General features: G+C 40.2%; 1 protein-coding gene across 2 annotated transcripts in view; it reads right to left on the reverse strand.

The window, feature by feature from the left end:
* Nucleotides 1-17,507, reverse strand: part of LOC111231933 (lipoma-preferred partner homolog) — a 144,436-nt gene extending 126,929 nt beyond the window's left edge. Inside the window, exons 1-2 of one of the 2 annotated variants that reach the window (XM_022759215.1) lie at nt 17,407-17,507; nt 12,277-12,342 (exon numbers count right to left, since the gene is read on the reverse strand). The gene's annotated coding sequence lies outside the window, so the exon portion shown is untranslated. Of the gene's footprint in view, nt 1-12,276; nt 12,343-15,531; nt 15,584-17,406 lie in introns of those variants that run through there. The other variant, XM_022759216.1, reaches the window with a different exon arrangement.
* Nucleotides 17,508-19,590: the final 2,083 nt, after the last annotated feature.

Here is a 19,590-nt window from a genome sequence, read left to right on the forward strand (position 1 = left end):
TACAGACCAACTCTTTCTTCACCAACTACCAGCATGAATTCAAGGTGGACAGAGCCACAGGAATTCGATAAGGGCAACACAGTAGAGAAAAACAAACACCCCTCCTTTGCCTATGTAGAGAGATAAAGTTACTATACGAGTTCTCATCCCATCCCTGAGTGCGGGAGAACAAAGGCCAGAGGCTTACTTCTAAATGCTTTTATCATTAGCAGAAAAACTGTAACTGCTGCAGAGACCGGAGCTCTGGGCAAACCAGTGCAATCCCTGAAAGGTGGCAAAAAACACCCACAGGCTTTGGTTTGTATGTTTCTTCCTAATTTAATGCTTCTACAACAAATGAAAAGTTGGGCCAGTGGAGGGATTTAAGAGATTAGGGAATGCATCTAATGTACTGGATCTGTCTGATGTTAACACATGTGACCTCAAACCTGACACGTAAGGTCCCTCTCGCCCTCAGCTAAAACCCTGCAGCTTGCAACCTAAAAAAGCCCCGCGGGGAGCTCGAACAACAAGAAGGCCGTGGATAGTGTGGAGGCTGAGTGTCAATGCTGAGGGATGGCTGCACTATATGGCACTTGATCCACAATGCACGCCACATCATATACAATTGGATAATCCATTAATGAAGCACATTCTGGGGCGACTCACTAAGACCCCAGGCAACGACCTTTAACCTCCCGTGTATTATATCTGACACGAGAATAGTGCAAGTAAATGCACATGTGGAGGGACAAAGAAGCTTTTCTCTTTATGCTCTGACAAAGCAACAGTATGTGGAAGTCGCCTCCACCTCTTCCTGTATACTTGTACTAGCATTAGTGATGCTTTAAAGTCTAAATCTTACTGCATTAGTGCTCTTAACAGCACCATAAATAAATGGATTCCATTTAGTTAAGCCTTGGCGTTTTTTTTTTTATTTTTATTTTTGTTTGTTTGTTTCTATATCCTGCTCAGAATCCAATATAGGTTAATCAGTATGATCGACATCATAGGCAAACAAGAGAGAGAATTTACTGATGATTCATCGAGTTGAATCCTCCACAACGAATCACCTGTCGGCACCTGAATATCACGTGTTTCTGCTGGTCTACGAAATGTCAGAAAAGATTAATGTAAATGTAACACACGATGGATGGATGGATGGATGGATGGATGGATGGACGATTCAAAACCCAGAGATATTCAAGACGGAAATCCACACATTCAGGAGCTTTTGGCTTTTGTCAATCTGTTGATCAACTCATCAATTAGTTGACTTATTGTTTCCGTTCTAAGTAATATCTTATATTAGGGACAACAACACACAACATATACAGTATGTTTCTAGTTTCTTTCAGTTGTTGCTGCCCACACATTACACATTTTGTCATTTTGACAAGTAGTAGTTAAAAAAAAAAAAGAGAAAAACATTAAATCAGCATATTTGAGAAACTAGAAAAACAGAACGGCAATATTTTGGCATGAAAAATTAAAAAAAAAAAACAATGAATCAGTTATCAAAATAGTTGGTGATTGGTTTTCTCTCAAACCAGGACAACATCCATCCATTATTTACAACGCTTGTCCTTGTAGGGTCGCAGCGGGGCTGGAGCCAATCCCAGCTGAAACTCTGAAACTAAACTCCACACAGAAAGGCCCCAGCTGGTCGGCAGGTTCGAACCGACAACCCTCCTGCCGCCTCAACACCCTACTGATAACCAGAGTGTCGTCCAACCTCAGACTCTGAAATCTCTCTCACGAATGAATCATCAAGAGAAAGAGATTTCGTATGTTTAGGAAGCTCAGATAAGAGTCAGGAAAAACCCCGTTTGGAGCAAGATAGGACCCAACGTCAAGGTACATCTACTCCTGAAAAAACGACACCACACTCGAATGAATCAACCACAAATCAAGATGTGGATCAGAGAGCGATTGGATGTCTTTGTTTGATTCCTGAGCGTTACACACAGATACCACAAAATGGTCTCAGGGGTGATAACTGACCTGTCACTCCTCTATTTTGCATACACACCCTGAATATCACACAAACATCAGCCACTTCTTGAATTATGGATGCACCGAGGGGAGAGTGTGAGGTTATGTGTGAAGACTTGGTCCCAGGTGTAACACTGCCAGAGCTCCGACACCGACTTCCAGCCAAGAGAATGATTTGGGTCAGTAGGTAATTGCATTCCTGGACCACAGGGGACTTGTTGGCAATTAATCCTGCCAATGAGCCACGAGAAATATGCACAAAGTACAGTGTGCCAGTAGACTGATAAATAACTCCGGCTCTTTCAAAGAGTGATAGGGTGAAATATCTGCTGCTGACACCAGCGACTCGCAGCTACAATGACACAATAAGATTATGGCAGAAATCGAAAGTATTGCGCCTGATGTGGCGGAAAATCTCTATTTGTCAGCTTCTTCAAAACTGGCACCCAGGAAACTTTAGATTTCACTGACCATTTCAACCCTTCTTAGCCGACCCTCTCTTCTCTTGAACAAGATCAAGGGAAAGCCCTGGCAGGTTAAAATGTAGAAATCAAAGTAGGTGTAGAATTCAAGTAAAGTAAAAGTATGTGAACCCTCTGGAACGACCTGCTTTTTTTTTTTCTTTCTTTTTTATGCATTGATTGGTCATAAAATGTGATCAGATCTTCACCTAAGTCACAACTAAAACAAGCTCTTCCAGTAGCTGCTGATCAGACCTGCACAACGTTCAGTCGGCAGCATCTCTGCTGGATTAAGGTCTTTAACGTTTAGGGTCACTGTCCTGCAGCATCACCCAGCATCTCCTGAGCTCCAGCAGGTGGACAGACAACATGACATTATCCTGTAAGATACCTGGATAAACTTGGGAATTAATTGTTCCCTTTGATGATGGCGAGCCGTCAAGGTCCAGAGGCAGCAAAGCCTCAAATCATGACGCTAACTCCACCCTGCTTCACCTTTGGCTGCATGTTCTTCCCCAAACAATTCAACCTTAGTTTCATCAGTCCATAAACGTGTGTCAAGCTTCCTCCGTGGTGTCCCTCCATGTAACCATGCTCCGAGATCTGTGTATGGTGGATGCGTGAACAGAGATGTTTACCAGCTCCAATGATTCCTTTAAAGGCTTTAGCCGTTACTCTGTGTTGAGCTTTCGGAGTCATCTTTAGCTGGACGACCACTTATAGCGAGAGTAGCCACAGAACTACATCGTCTCCATTTATAGACAGTTTACTCTGACTGTGGACTGATCCATATCTGAACTACCTGAGATGACTTTCTAACCACCTCCAGCTTATTGCAAACCAACACTTCTTGATCCTCTTTTGTGAGGCATGCTTCACATCCCCAGATGTTTCTTGTGAACATCAAACTCTCTTTTTTTTATATATACATAAGTGAAAGTGTCTCTAACCCACACCTCCAATCTGGTTTCATTGACTGGACTTGCTGCCATTAGCCGAGGGGTTCACGTACTTTTAGTGTGTCGTCATTTAAAACGGATTGTGTTCATAATTGTACCTGTGAAGAAGACCAGATCAAACTAGATTGGTGTAAAGGGTTTACTTACTTTTTTCTTGCCACTGTAGCACGAGCTCATTTACATTCTCTTTTTAATCCGTAACACTTTCCCGGTAACCGTTGATATCTGGTCGTTGCTCTATATACTAATTTACAGTCTTGCTTTTTCTGTCAAGAGCGCTTTGTCATGTGAACATGTAAATCATTTCTGGGCGTCATTATTGACCAAAAACTATGTTGGAAGCCACACATACATAATGTAAACACAAAAATGTCTAAAACTATTCCAGTATTATATTAAACAAAAAACGCATTTTAAATCAGAAATCACTGCATATTATACGGCTCTCTCATATTACCATACGTTACTTATTGTGTGGAGGTATGGAGAACATTCACTTTCCATGCTACAGTAGAAAGCTATGAGAATCATTAATCAATGAGACTATTATGAACTAACTAACCCACAATTCATTCATTCATTCAAATGCTTGAAAATTTAATGATCTGGTTGATTTTAAAACTGCACAGAAAGTCTAAAGCAGAAAATCATTTACTCCCAAACTGTATCCAGAGGTTGTTTGAAATCTGAGAGAGACTGTGTGAAAAAAAATGTGGGTAACGACAAATAAAAAAGAAGATGCTTATCTGTCAAAGAGGAAAACCTGCGGATGAGTTGTGACAGTGTTTTAAGAATGAGTAGCTCACTTACCACATTTAGACATGTGGCTTTTAAAGACTAACGGACACATAGAAAGAATTTGCCTTGAGAAAAAGAGAAGATTTCAATCTAAAAAAGTCTTTTTGAAATTCGAGGCACTTCACGATCTTAATAATATCTAACGGCTTTTACACCATAAATACGTTTATTGATTGGTTTCATTCTTTTTTGTTGGTATTCAAAAGTAAAACCTTCCCTCCATCCTTCTGCCATTCTAAATCTGATTTAACTGGTTTGCAGTTTATATATTTTTGGCACATTATTAATGGCTCCGTGTTTTGCCAACAACATGCTTCAGTAATTTGACCGTCTTTACAGGGTGGCATCTGTCACTGCATGCCAGGCAAGTGTGTATCAGTCACATTGTGTAAAGTGCCCCATTAGCCTCAAGCTTCTGCTTAATCTGAGATTAATCATTTAGTGGCATCCTGATCCTAAATGATAGGGGCACAGAGAAAATGTCACTCCTGGCACACAATCACTCCGCCGTCTGGAACTGTTACTATTATGACAGTGTTAAAGATTACTGTTGTTTACTGGGAATGAAAGTGTTTTGACGAACACCAAAGAGAAAATTTTCACTGAGCAGAATGTGAAAAATGATGGGTGTCAGGCGCCAGGAATACCTGAGGGTGTAATCGCGCTCAATACAAAGTAAAATTTATGGTTCTTTTCGAAAGCAGAATCCAGGAACCTTTTCAGGAACTCTGAAACTTTACTGTGATTTCATCAGGAAAGAAAAAACCATTGGCCACGGTTTCTAAATCCAAAAAAAGTCCCTCATCCTATTAAAACCTCAGAAATGACTAATTATCAATAAGAACCAATATCAGGACATGGGAATTTTGAGAGAGAGGGAATAAAGACGGGAAGTGCAAGAGAGACAAAACTGAAACTTTACTTAATTAATTGATTCAATGCAGCAACACTGGAAACTTAAGCAACGAAAAATATCCATTAAAAAAATACCCTAAAAGTTTGAGCAGATCACCACTACCCCAAAGACAGAAATATTCCTTTCAGTTCGCCCGCTCTGTTCTTCATACAAAGAAAACAAGCTCACCACATCTACAGAGTTGCTGTTGATGTTTAGGAGCTTTTTAAATGTATCAAAGATGCTGGAGACTTGGTTTTTTTCTAATTAGTACTCTTCAATGAGACCACATGTAACATGTAATCACTCTTTTTTTTTAGACAACATCCATTAATATCGGACTGATTTTAATAAGGAGGAAGCATCTTCAGATGAACTAAACTTGCTTCATTTTGTTTGTAGGGTTTTTCAAATTAATAAATAGCAAACGTGCTGAACTGTTTTCAGTCAGTAAGTCCATATTTGGCTTTATTACATAGACACTGTGTTAGACACACATTTTAATTCACAATCTGTTTGTTCTTGGAATTTCTGTACAGCTACTGTGAAACTATGAAATCTTATTTTAACTGATTACTCCCAAATAGACATGTAATATATGACATATGATACGTCCCTATATCAATGTGATGTTGCCATATATGTCACCTATAAGGAGCTATATTATTATCACGTATATACAACCTCTGGATATATGGAGATATAAGTTTATAACGTATATGTAAAACTCAAAGTAAAATTTGTATATGTACAAATATTAAAAACATCTAGGCTATATGATGAATTTTTATATGTTGTGAGCATATGTGTTAATGATACATATTTAATTTACATATGCAATTTGATTAAAACAACTTTTGGAACCCACTGAATATAATATCAACATACATTATATTCACAGGCTTTGGGATGGATATGTATTTATGCAATATATGTCTACAATATAAGCATAAATACATAAGAATACATATTTGTATGGGCTCGACATATATGTAAGTATGTAAAAATGTTCCAAATTACATGTTTTTATTTGATATATATCTATATATATAGATATATATATAGATATATATAGATATAGATATAGATATATATTTCATATTTGAAAATTAAACATATGTACATATATTACTTTTGCGTATGGGCTAACGCAGGGAAGTTAAATTCAGGGCTCATTTAGTAGATCTGACATCAGGCTAACTGAGACAAATTGAGGAAAAATCGTAACCTGAACTTGAGAGATCTTAACACAAAAACCAGCCACAGGTCTTCGGCACTAAGACAGAGAACTGCAGAGGTTACTGGCAGTGATAATGAGGCCTTTCCAGGGGGAAACCTGGACTGTGCAACAAGAATGAAAACTTTCCTAAAAATAAAAATGCAAAAGATCCTTCACTCTTACGAAAGAGAAGCTGAATTCTTCAGTTATGATATAAAGTGTCTGGTGGAGGCTGTTGACAACTCATCACAAATCTGACAACATCCCAGCCGTGGAGGGGTGGTCATGACATCATGCAGAGGGTGCGGGTCTTTTTTTTTTTTGTATTGGGGGAAAGGAGGAACGATAAACGCAGGCGAAAGTTTGAGAAGAGCCTCCATCAAAGTGCCGAAGACCTTAAACTGAGGTGATGATTTATGTTCAAACATAATAATGGCCACTAGTATGCGGCCAAATCAACACTGAGATGAGGGACCCGGCCAAAGCCTTGAAACACATTGTAAAATAATGTGTCTGAGATTGTTGTTTATTGACTCACCCTGTCCAGCTTTACTGGGGAGGAGAAAGAAAAAACAATCTATTTAGACTAGAAATCCCAAAATCCATATGTACCGAGCAGATTGGGGACGTGTGTATTCAAAGCTCTGATAATTCTTGAATGTGATCAGTGTCTCGGTGTCGGGGGCCTGAGAGGAAACAGAACCTGGACCTGCTCTTGTTTACATACAATCTCAGTGTTCAATCTGCGCCCTGCAGCTCTCAAGAGCGATGAAAAAAACATAGCTGTTTAGGAGGCATCATTAGTTAGAGAGTAATCAAGAGTTTAACACAAAAACAGAAAGTAATCAAACCCCTTAAAGTGATTCTCCTTAATAGGAAAGATAATCTCCTCCACTTTAGCTTGATTCTCCTCAGCTCAGTCGGATCCTCAGTGTAATTGCTCTTGTTAATCGTGCCTTAATTTGTTGACGAGATTCATTTGGAAGACTTGTCTCGAAAACATACAATCTCTCCCAACGTGGGGGATGCCAGCGTCTTGAAATTAAGGACGGCAAAGCAGAGTGAGACCAGATTAAGTCATTTTGAGAACGTTGGAGATGTCGCAAGAGACTGACGTAACGCCACGATCAGCGTCTGTCGCTGCTTATTAAACTGGGAACGCCTTTTTGGGTAAGGAAGTGCTCGCTGCAACGTTCTTGATACTGTGGTGGTAAAGCAAAGTGGAAGTGAACTCATTATTTACTTAATATAACCATAAAACTTATAAGTGTGATTTTTTTTGATCACATAGTCTCCAACAGGGTGTGTAGAAAGCAGCTGTAGCGTGATTGGCTGTGATGGCTGCTCTACAATAATCAAGCCATCAAAGCACTCCATTCCCCACAGTTTGTTTTTATTCAAACAGTCAAAACTCTTAGAACATCTCTTCAATTTCTCCCCAGTAAAGCTACTTGAATCTTGTTGCATGTTCTGGGGCACGGCTGTCTGGCACAAAAGTGCACAAAACAAAAACATATAGTAAGAGCAGCACAAGTGGAGAGGAGTCATGAAGTGAGCTGAAATGACGGCGTTGTCTTCCTAAACGTGCCGCCATTAGCCGCCACAAGTTAGCGGTCATATTAGTATCATTTAAGGCTGTTGAAGCAAAACCTACAAGGTCCTTTTACTGCATATGAATTCAATTTTTCAATTTTAGGAGGAACTAGAGTTACCGCCTTGTGGTTGTTTGTCTCCGCCAAGCAGCAGGAAATATGGTCACTATCTTCCCTTCCTGAGGTACAGCATTGAATAAAAGCCAGGAATGTTTTTGCAGAACATTATGATGTCACAGTGAAATTGATCTGTGGCTATTTGGATATAAAAAATGTTAAACTGCGTCATAATTAGCGTATGAATTTGTGCGTTATGGCCAAAAAAGTGTTTCGTGAGGTCACAGTGACCTTTGACCTTTGATCACCAAAATCGAATCAGTTCAGCCTCGAGTCCAAGTGAATGTTTGTAGGAAATTCGAAGAAAGTCCCTCACGGTGTTACTGAGATATCACGTTTACAAAGGATGAGACGGACAGGAATAAAAATGTGCATTTCTTCCTCTAAAAGTTTCATGGTTTCATTTTAAGGTCAACGGACACGAACATGAGGCTCGTCACACCAGGATTTCAGCTTTAATTGTGCCAGTTCGGTGTCTCGGTCTCGGTGACTCGCTGTGTGTTGCGGTGGGGGGAGAGGGTGGAGTGACTCCAGCCCAGGGGCCCAATTACAGAGATTATTGGGGTTAAGTTTTGCGGCCGTGTTCCCAATAAAAGAGCGCCGTTTGAAAGATCCAGGATCAAGTTTACGTTTCCAGTCAACTGAATTCAACTTTAAATTAAAAAAATAAATAAAGTGAGAAAAAAATAAGACAGATATTTTTAATTCCACTTGTATTTTCATTTATGGTACTATGGTGGTATTTAACTGCAGACGGTTATTGCACGGATCATTGTCATCACGCACAGAAAACTTCCTGCGACTCAACGTGTCCAGAAACATGAATTCAATTTAAAAAAAAAAAGAGTGAGACATCAGATGCTCTTCTGGTCTGGACCACAGCAATGGACCGACTCAATGACGGCACTGCCTCCTCTAGAGCCTCACAGCCAGTGTCTAAAGTCATGGCTCTCTCATACGGTTAATCTTGTTTCCTTCCATTTCATTAGTGAGTTAGTTCAGTTTTCACAGGGGAAAAACAGGGTGACGCGTGGCTGAAAATATGTTTGAAGCATCGCATCAGAGCAGATAAATGTCTGATTACAGCCTTCATTCAGTAATGTGTCAGTATCCAATAAAACTCTATAGAAAAGAAGAACAGTTGATACAGACGCGCTAACGGGAAAACTAGCTCCGAGGCTGAAAGCCGATACAGTCCTGGCATAATTTAAAAGATAAAAGTAATTAGTTAATCACACCTCACCATCACTAAAGTCAGCAGCAGCAGCAGCAGCAGCAGCAGCAGCAGCCCTCAGAGCCGAGTAAAATCATTTACCTCCTTCCTCCACTTGTGAAGGGAGAAACTACCAGGCACCTGCCACTGACTGTTTGAGGTGTTAAAGTAAAAGCCAGGAGGAAGGTCAGACCTGTTAAGGTCTAGCTATCGGTTAGAGTGGATGTTTGCAAAACCAGAATTCTTCAATGACCTGAGTTGCCCCCAAGTCACACACACCTTCACACACACACACACACACACACACACACCGTCACACACACACACACACAACCACGCCATCACAAGACATGTACAGGAAAACTTGCAGGGCTATTTAACAGTTTCTATCCTAAAATGTCTCTTCAGGTCGGACAGACACAACAGATTCTTGCACTTCTCACCTTTCTCTCTAACTCCTCATATTACTGACAGAAAGTTGTGTACGAGGTCGGTCTCCTGGTCAAAAATAAATAAATAAATAAATAAATAAAATTCTCTGTGTGGTGCGGAGTTACTCCCAGCTTTTGAAAACTTTATCAAAATATCAGGTGAGCCGGTTGAAAAGTCAAAACCAATTCCCTGTCTTTTCCACACTTGCAGAGATGCACAGGAACATTGTGTGTTGATTGTGTGTCTGATGCAAGGAAATAGCAATAACGTCTCTCAAATGCTCAATCAACCAGTGACAAACTATGACACAAGTTCCCCACAAGCAGAATATACATGCACAGCTGCGGACAAGAACACACAGGCAAATCAACCACTTCAGCTTCCTTTAACTCTTACTGAAATAATAAAATATATTACATAATATTATATAATATCATATCTTATTATATTATATGTGCGGTTATTTTGACAATACAAATTGCATCTCCTACAGTATATACACACATGCTAGCATAAAGCTAAAACAATACAACAGAAATTGAGCACAGAATGATACTCACAGTTTCTCTTTAGATCACTGAAGCACAGAAAACTGCTGGATTCACTAAATGGCAGTCACTTGGAAGGCTCCTCTCACCCCTAGAAAGCCTTATGCAGCTGAAATGACTCACATCCCCTCTTCCAACCTCTGTCAACCATCATGAGGAGGTAAACATTTCCAAATATGGAGAAAATATGAAGACAGTATTGAGGGCAATATCAGTTTGGTTTGCTTTCAGCTTGGAATGCCATACTCTGTGAGCCAGAGTCACTCGGCAGAGCCAGTTCTGTGGTGCATACCTTTCACTAGGAATAATACTGATGATTGTGGAGAACTTTTTACTATTGGACAGAGTTCGCTCTGACTGTGACTCTATTTTAAAGACTAAATAGTAAAAAATTCAGACAAGAGAAGATGAGTTATTTTAAAACTCTAAGTGGGAATTTTGATTTAAAAAAAAAAAGAAAGAAAGAAAAAATGCAGGGAAACGTTGCAAACATACTTTACTACTTTTTATCTATCATGAGGAAACCAGGGCCAGATTAGAAGGTAAAGATAGCCCAGTTACTGGGAGAAGCTTGTCTTGTCACAGGGATTGTCTTCAAGTGATTAAGAAGGTATAATTAAAGTCTGATTACTCCCCATGAGCGCCGTTGGGTCATCGGAGATCACGGTAATGTCACAGCAGCCGCTACGAGAGAACACTGCAACGCCGCGCAGCAACTCGGCGTGAGAGTGTTTGTTTTTTTTCAAACAGCGCAACGCCACTTCATCCAGATCCCAAAGGAACAGACTATTTATTTTTTCATTTAAACAGTCTTTTTTTGTTTTGTTTTGTTTGTTTTTGTTTCTGATAACTTTCCTTCACTGTTACACGTTTTCTAATTTTTCTAGTTTTCTAACTTTGCACTGGTACAATAATTAACCTCTGAGTATTTGGAAGCACAAGAGAAGAGACCACTAAACATGACCACATGAAAACGTGGCTGACGTGTAAACGCAGAGATAAGAGCCTTAAAAATAACATTAAAGACTTCAATGAAAGAAGTCAAGTGGACAAAGTGTGTTTTTCTTTTTACAAAGAGCTACAACTCTCTGTATCAGTGACGGTGACGGAGGTCTGAGAAAAGGTTCATTTCTTGATGCGTAATGTTAACAGAGTGACTACTGCCCAAAACGTACAATAGGTATGACTGTATTTTTTATCCTAAGCAGACCTTTATAGTAATTACTGGAAAACCAATCAAAAAATGTTCTTGAAAGAATGTTTTAAAAATAACTATAATAATGTTACACCACTACGCTCGTATTTCATTGGGAGAAATAAGATCAAAGTGTCGTTAAACTGCAGACGTCTTCTTTGGTGGATCCATCGCAAATACAACCAGTAAATGTCAATCGGTGTCATAAACCAAAAACTATATAAAATGCTTCATTTCTCTCGGAGCTCTTATATACTCAAGTCGAGTTTCGCAGTCGCTTCAGTTACGTCATACGTTTAAAATGATACACGAGACGATACGAGCTTCACCGGAAAAAGCTCAGCTGTGCTCGACACACATCAAATCCTCGACCTCTCACCTGATCACTGCTCTGTGTACAATAAACCCTCCACATGCGTCTGCACTGCACCGGATGCTCATGGCACACGTCTGCATCCAGACTGATATCCACACCTGAGCAGCGGGTCAGCCCTGAGCAATTAAGGCCTGTGGTTTGAATATGGCCTAACATGAAGGTGATATTACACCTGCTGTGCAAATACCCTCAACGAGATAGTGCAGCAATGAAAAGTTAATGGGAACTGTCACTGAGATACACTGTGCAACACAATGATTTACTGACAAGAACTCACACTGGGGACGACCAAACATATTTTGCTTTAATCCCCAAACCGTCCTCATAGGCACATTTCTGAGGACTGACTAAAATCTACGTACAAACAGATGTTAAAACACACAACCCTTCCAAATATAAGTTGTACTACCACCAGACATGACAGGACAGAAGCAAGGACCAACAAACCGTATACAAAAAAAGTCCAACACAGCAAAGAACAGTAAAAGCCATCTTACCTTTTCTCCTCTCTGGGTGTGCGGGGGGGGTTTTCTAAATCGATGCCCTTTAGTGCTCGTGGAAATCTGTTGGGATTGAGAAATAAAGACTGAGTAAATTCTGTACCACTCAAATGAATAACACAGCTGTAATTGTGCTGAGCGGGGCCACACCAGCGTGGTAAGTGGGTGCTGTCAACTTTTTTCTCTGACTGCGTCAATTCATCGGTGGAAAGATGAACCTTGTGCAGGCGCCCATAAATCCTGCATGAACCTGAGTGTAAGTTGTCCATTTAAATTTCAGTCTGTCATTTTTCACCAGGCACCTGTCACACTGTCGGAGTAATGCTTCACTGTGAAGACAGTGCAGGGGAAACAATGCTGACAAGTGACTCCACAGAAAATATTTCACCACAGTGTAACAATTATTTAGCGAAGAGAGCTGAGGGAATAAAATAGCATTTGATACGAAAGGCATCTCTCAAAAAAACGGGACAAATCGTCTCCAACGTTGTTGTGCAAGTCACAGCGACAAGTAGTCATTAAACACACAACAATTATTTCATCTTTTTCTCCTCAGTTAAATTCAAAAACCCCCTTTTTGAGACCTCTTTGTATTTTAGCATAATAGCAGCAGTCGTGGAATAATCAACATCATATCATTACTGAGTGAGTATCAACCTCCTGTTGTAGCTCTTCATCATTTAATCATGATTATATATTATTATTATCATAATCTGTTTGCTGTGTTAAATACACCAGGCTGATCTGTGTAGCTTACAGATTTAAATATTGATTATTTTATTCTCTGATTAATGTTTCAATGAAAACCCCCGTCACAAGTTCTACGAGCCCAATAAAAAACGTCTTCACTGCTTATTTTGTCCAAGAGACCAAAGCAAATCCTCTCACTTGAGAAGGTGTAACAGGCAAATGTTTTACTATTGTTAGTTCAATGATTACACTCCAACAAGCTGCTTCAGTGTTGTTTAGTTTAGCAGAAGTCAGTTAGTGTGGTTTTTGACCTGGGTTACATCGTTATGATACCTGATCTAATAATTATGTCATGTTGTTTGCAAGTCAATGAAGACAAAGCTTTCATGTGCTGGCAAAGGTGCAGGAAAGCAGCGTACTGTGTGAGACAGCACTCTGGTAGGTGGTGGTGTCTGATGCAACGGCAAAGCCAGCTATCTAGTGCAATAAACCTGCAAACAAATTGCCCTGACATAAGACTATACTTTTAATTTCCACGTTTTTTTCTTTTTTTTTCTTTTAACTGCACGACTGAGAGAGCTAACACAGCAGGCTAGTGGGAGGAAACAAGCCGTGTATGAAGTAGTTAGTGTAAAGTGAAGTCGTTAGCATAAAACTAGACGGACGGAGGCTGAGAAATGGCAAAATCGTGTTATTCCAGCGCTTGTACTCCTGTACTTTGAGCACCAGGAGCAGGGTGCAGAGAGTGCAAGTATGAGGATAACACATATCAATCATTCAGCAGATACTGTACTGTACTTACAAAAAAAGCCCCTCAGGAATACGTTTCAGTTGTAACGGGAGTCCCGTAGGAATTATAGTGCAGGACGATGAATTGACTTTTTTTCTACATGTAGGACAGGCAGTAGTATCATTGTGTAAAACCAGCCTATACTACATGTCAAGCCCCTACCTGAGAGCACAGCACAACCTTTACGACAGGCACAGACACGTCCTTGTGAGGCGCTCTGTGTTTTGTCACAGGTCTGGTTGGTTTTAATTGTGTCATGATTTGTCTTAAAATCACAACTACTTTTTTTGTTTTCCTCTAACGTGATTATGTTACATTTTTCTGTGGCGGTGGGTTCGTTAACTCTGTCTAACCTCATAAAACATATTTGGTTTGTCGCGTTCAAGAGTCTCAGATCAGTCGCTGAGATTTTGATCTCCCGCTCTACACTGCCTGTGCAGAGATAAAGCTGTCTGTGAAACATTCAGGTACGGTTCAGGGTTTTACCTGGTTATCCAGCTCAACATGACTCTAATGTGACACCTATAGCCCCAGCTCTGTGCCTCTCATGTATGAATACTATTGAGTCACATAAATAAGCATCAAAATCCTGTAAACAACTGACATCATCACGTCGTACTCAGACTAGTGTCAGCTGGTTTCAGCCCCCCCCCCATACAGTATTTAAATGCAGCTGATTTCCCGGTAAAGCTGTTCTCATTTACATGTTTTTCTGTTTCTGTTGTCAGACAATGGAACAAGTTTGACTGAAACGTGGCCCATTAAGACTTCATGGCTTAAGTTACTTAAGCTGCTCTGCTGCTGTTAAAATCCTGATTCTATAACCACAACATCGTCTGGAGAAAAAATCACTATATACACATAACTCCAAAGACAAAGACTGTGTTGTGATTTCAGCTATATGTACTTTTAAAGTGAAGCAAAAGAATATCTTTCTCATTTTGTCTCTCACACACAGCACAGCGCACACCTGGGTAACACACTGCTGCTCCACCTCTCTGCCTCTCACTGAACAGAGCAGATACCGAGGACACTACGGGCGAAACTCTTCGATGGAAAGTTGCTAAAGTTTGTCCAAAAAGTCGCTAGATTTTATCACTAGGTGCTTTATTGAAAACAAAAGTCGGTAAAGGGGTCTGAGAAGTCGTTAAATCGGCAACAATGCAGACTGTAAACATGGCCCCTCCAGCCCCTAATAGAAACTGTTCATGCCAATTCATTTTGCTGGAGTAATGGCCGATGGGGTTAGGGAACTGTTCAACTGATCAATGGTGTAACTTGACATTCTCTCTTATAGGTTTGGACCTGTGGCGGTCACAGCCAAAAAAAAACCCAACAAGGTCCTTTAAGATTTACTGGAGTTCTGGAGGTATTTCTGAAATCCTCAAACACTCTCCTAACCATATGGATGAAAAAAATATTCCATCTGCTGCACAGTAAAAAAAAACATTCTTAACCTCAGATGCTCAGATTCTTAGCTCTGCGATTCATGTAATAGTAATACATCAACGGCAGGAACACAGTGGGTCTTACCTTAAGTTATGGTAGGCCGCACTTAACCATATATTACAGATATGCACACTAGCTTCTGGTTGCGGTAAAACACTCACACAGGTGATGCTTTCTGAAAACCCACTGTCCTGACATCACGCTCTGCTCTAAAACTGTGCATTTTGAGCCTGGGAAACTGCTGCTGTTCCTCTCAGAAAAAGAACACGCTCATTAAAATATACCAAGAAACACAAACAGGAGAATAACTTGACTAAACCTACCAGGGGGGCCCGGGCTCAAAGGCAGTTGAGGCACTCATCTTTTAAGTTGAACATCATCAGTGCTGTCAAACGAGTCCTTTTTAACTAGAGATTTTAAAGACAGTTCCATTTAATGTTGCCTGAGTCAAATATGTGTCGGAGCGACGCAGATGTATGCGGTTTGATGGCAGCACTCTCGGGAGACCTTGGTGTTATTGATTTGAAATTCACATCTGAGTCAAAGTTTGAATTTAGTCTTTTAAAGAGGAAAAGGAAACTTATTCTTCACGAACGCCACGTCTTGCAGCAGATCAATATCTTTTAAGTCTGGACCGAGGTTCTTTTGTCACTCACAAAGAGGGAGACGAGAATGTCAAAGCCATTTCCTCAGGTTTTCATTTAAGTCATCTGTGATTATGACCCGTGTAAAGCTTTGGAGGAAAACCTCACTAGATGCTCATTTGTGCAAAGCCAAGATCTCCAATCTGCATCCTATCCTGGTACATACACACACACACACACACAACACTTCACAGTTAATATGATGTAACATTCAATACCAATAACAAGGCAAAACTTTGAAATGGGTGGGAGTTATTTTGGTTAAATCTATCAACCTGTTTAAAGAAACGTATGGTTATGAACACACAGGATGTCAACAGTAAGACGTGGGCATGTTGCATAGTAAGTGGTCAAGACACATTAAACGGCATGAGTCAGTTCGGGCTTATTGACATGCAAGTACATGAAAATTACATAATATATAATGCCTTATCTTGCATTAACCTTGCCAGTTCCACAGAAATTACTTAAGTAATCAAACTAGAGAAGTAAAAACGTCACCTGCAAAGGATTTGTTAGTAAGAACTCAAACTTTGGGTGGAGCCACGTTTGGCCTGTTTGTGCATTTTCTGTCACAAACCAAGGCAGTGACGATTTCCTGCTTTGTCTTTAATCCAAATCAGGGCTTAAACGTATACAGTAGGCCTGCACTGTGATGTTGGTCCACTCCTTTATGACTGATAGCAGGCCTACACTGCACTTTGCATTAGTGTTGTCTCAGAAAACCGTATAGGTTTGTGTGTGTGTGTGTGTGTGTGCAATCAATGCTACCGAGAAGCATAACGAACACAGAAGTCACAACAGTTTTCTGTAGGTCATTAATACAAACGCTCATCAAAAAACTATTTAAACAACGTGGCGAATCTGTGCTGCCGTAAACAAGCGCGTCCCCTCTAACAGCAATGTCACGCGCTGTGTTTTTCTTTAACGCCACAAAAAAATAATAAAAGAAAAACTACGCGAAGCTACTTAAGCTGCCGCTATTATGTGACACTACGAGGAAGCTAACGACCAAATTCTGCGGACTTATTTCTCCGCAGACACGGGGGGTTTTCTCGTGTTTCTCCGGTGACAGTGTCTTCCGCATTGCTCAGCAGCGGACCACCGGGCTAAAAACAGAAACCCCCTCCTCACCACCACCACCACCACCAGAGAGACGCCCAGAGAGTCGAGTTTGGCGAAACTTGACGTTCGCAATGTCTTTTAAAAAAAAAGAAAGTTTGAACGGACGACTGCGAACACTAAGCTAGCGACAAGTTAGCTTCGTTAGTATCCTCATGTAACTTTAGTAGCAGCCGAGGCTAACGAGTCGAGTCGAGTCCACGCCCTCATTGTGAACTCCGTCCGAGCTACAGTAAAAAATTCATATCACAGCCTAACAAGGCCGAACGAATTGAAGACGAGCTTCTCTCCAACAACCGTTGGATAACCAGTCCCGGCTATAAAAGATCTTTACACCAGTTTCAACACAGCCGATACAATCTCAAGAGATGTTTGTTTGTTTTATTATTTCAAAAAGCGTTAGACGAGTAGCTCGTAAGAGTTTCTGCTTACCTCGCTTTCTAGGAAATAACGACAGAGGTTCAAATCCCACCAAAAAAAAGTGAAACTTCTTGATCCAAATTCTGGGAGAGTTGTAGGCGGTGACGTCACGCTGTGAAATTCCAGGCGTCTCAGTCAGTTCAGAGGTTTGCCCATGTAAGGCAGCAGGCCAGCGGTGTCAGCAAGCCAAAACACCACGGCCCACAAGCAGCCGGCGGCTCCTACAGCCTCCTGTTTGTTTACACAGGGATGTATGTTAAAGGAAAAGACGACTGATTTAAAAAAAAAAAAAAAAAAAAAATGTATATCGGTATGCGGGAAAGTTTAACATATTAAAAAAGTTGCGTATTTTCCCCACCTTGCCTTGTCTGCCAGGTGAGTAAGATATCGTGCAGAAGTTTGAAAACGTTCACACAAATAAAACAGAAACAGCTTGCAATATGATTTATTACAACTTCATCTCAAACCCACCAATTACCATAGATCTTAATCCACACAGTCTGTCTGTATTAGTACTGAAACATTACAAGAGACACTGCAATATGTTTTATAGGTGTCTGTGCTGTATGTACCAGTGTCCCAGAAAAAAAAAAGAAGGCACAGTGAAATATAAAATGCCACTTGAGGACTTTTATTTTTAGGACTATTATTGTCAGTCAGGGCAGTTGGTTTTATGCTGCGTGTTACGCTGTGTTTGTTTGACCTGTATCACAAGCTTTAATATTCAAAACTAGTAGGGAATTTATAGATTTCCTGCAAAAAGACACACAGGATGCAATTACGATAACTGAACAAATGGCTTTGAAATAGCAAGACACTGACTAAAAAGGAAGCGGTGTATGTGTGCTAACATAGAGCACTCATTCAATGAAGTGTGAAACGGCACATGCTGTATGACATTCAAATTCAAACACTGCGCTGCCTGCTGCAGTTCTCCCATACAATGTCATGCACTGTCTATCTTGTGGAACCGTGAGAAAGAATGAGTGCTCCTCTGTGTCTGTGACTCCTTTCTTCACTATAATCTGGATTTACTAGCTACTTTTGTTTGTAAGAAATACCACTGAAATGTATTCAGATATTATCTTGCCATAGATCCAAGCGTAGACTTTAATAACAGACAGAAGGAGTGAAGGTGTACACCATGCCCACCGTGTCACTGGCAATGTGAAGAAGAGGTGAGGCACTGGGACACAATAGAGAACCTAGACAAGTGGCCAGATGTGATTTATTTATCCTTTGGTTTGTTTTATTTGTTTTAGTCATAGCTTTCTTCCCCTGTAGTTATGGTTTGCATCCATGCACTACATATGTGAATATACATATATATACAGTATATATGTGTCTGTATGTATGTATAGTTGGTGAACAAAACAAACCCTAATAGACAAATAAAAGTCAATCAAACTGTGATTTAAGATGCAACTGGCAGTTAAACTTCCTGGAGAGAAAGCAGAAAGTATTTTTTTTACAAAGATTTAAAGTCACAGTTGTAGGTTTTCTTTTTCTTTCGCAATTTTGGGGCGACGTAAGAGCTGAAAACACCGACATATTATTACCTTTTAAGGTTGATTTGGCGAACATTAGCGAACAGTTGTTTATTTACACTTCCAGCAGATAAGGAGGATTGTTAGCATTCAATTCGAGTCTTACTTAGTTTAGAGTTCACGGTGAAACAATGACTGTTTGTCCAATATTCACCCTCTGTTTAGCTGTGTTTAGTTTTCTGCAAGTGCCTGAGGGAAATATCAGTTTTTTTAGCTGCTAAATGCTCCACATTGTGCGCCAGCTAACGGCTAACTTTGTCTGTTTGCTTACTGGTGCTGGGCAGGTCGTGTACAGTGGGTTTATCAGTAAAGCTGCGAGCCATACAGCCGAAAAACAATGAGTTAAAAGTAAAACCCATTGTTAATTTAAAAAAAAAAAAATTGATTTATGACACTTTAATAAAAAAAATGTGCAGTTGTCAGAAGCTCCTGCACTTCCTATTGACTTGACAGTGTAAACCAACAGCACACTCATTTACCTATAGTTAATTGTGATACTTTTACACACCTTACATACTTGTTTTCAGTGTTAACTTGTCATAGCAGGAAAATCAGAGGTGTTACTTACATTAATGACGGCTCTGTTTGACAGACTGTACATGCTCCACATGAGTCAATGCCTGTTAAATTATGTTCCTATGTAATTAGG

Source organism: Seriola dumerili, unplaced genomic scaffold (genome assembly GCF_002260705.1).
Source record: "Seriola dumerili isolate Sdu_G_001 unplaced genomic scaffold, Sdu_1.0 BDQW01000321.1, whole genome shotgun sequence".
Taxonomy (NCBI): Eukaryota; Metazoa; Chordata; class Actinopteri; order Carangiformes; family Carangidae; genus Seriola; species Seriola dumerili.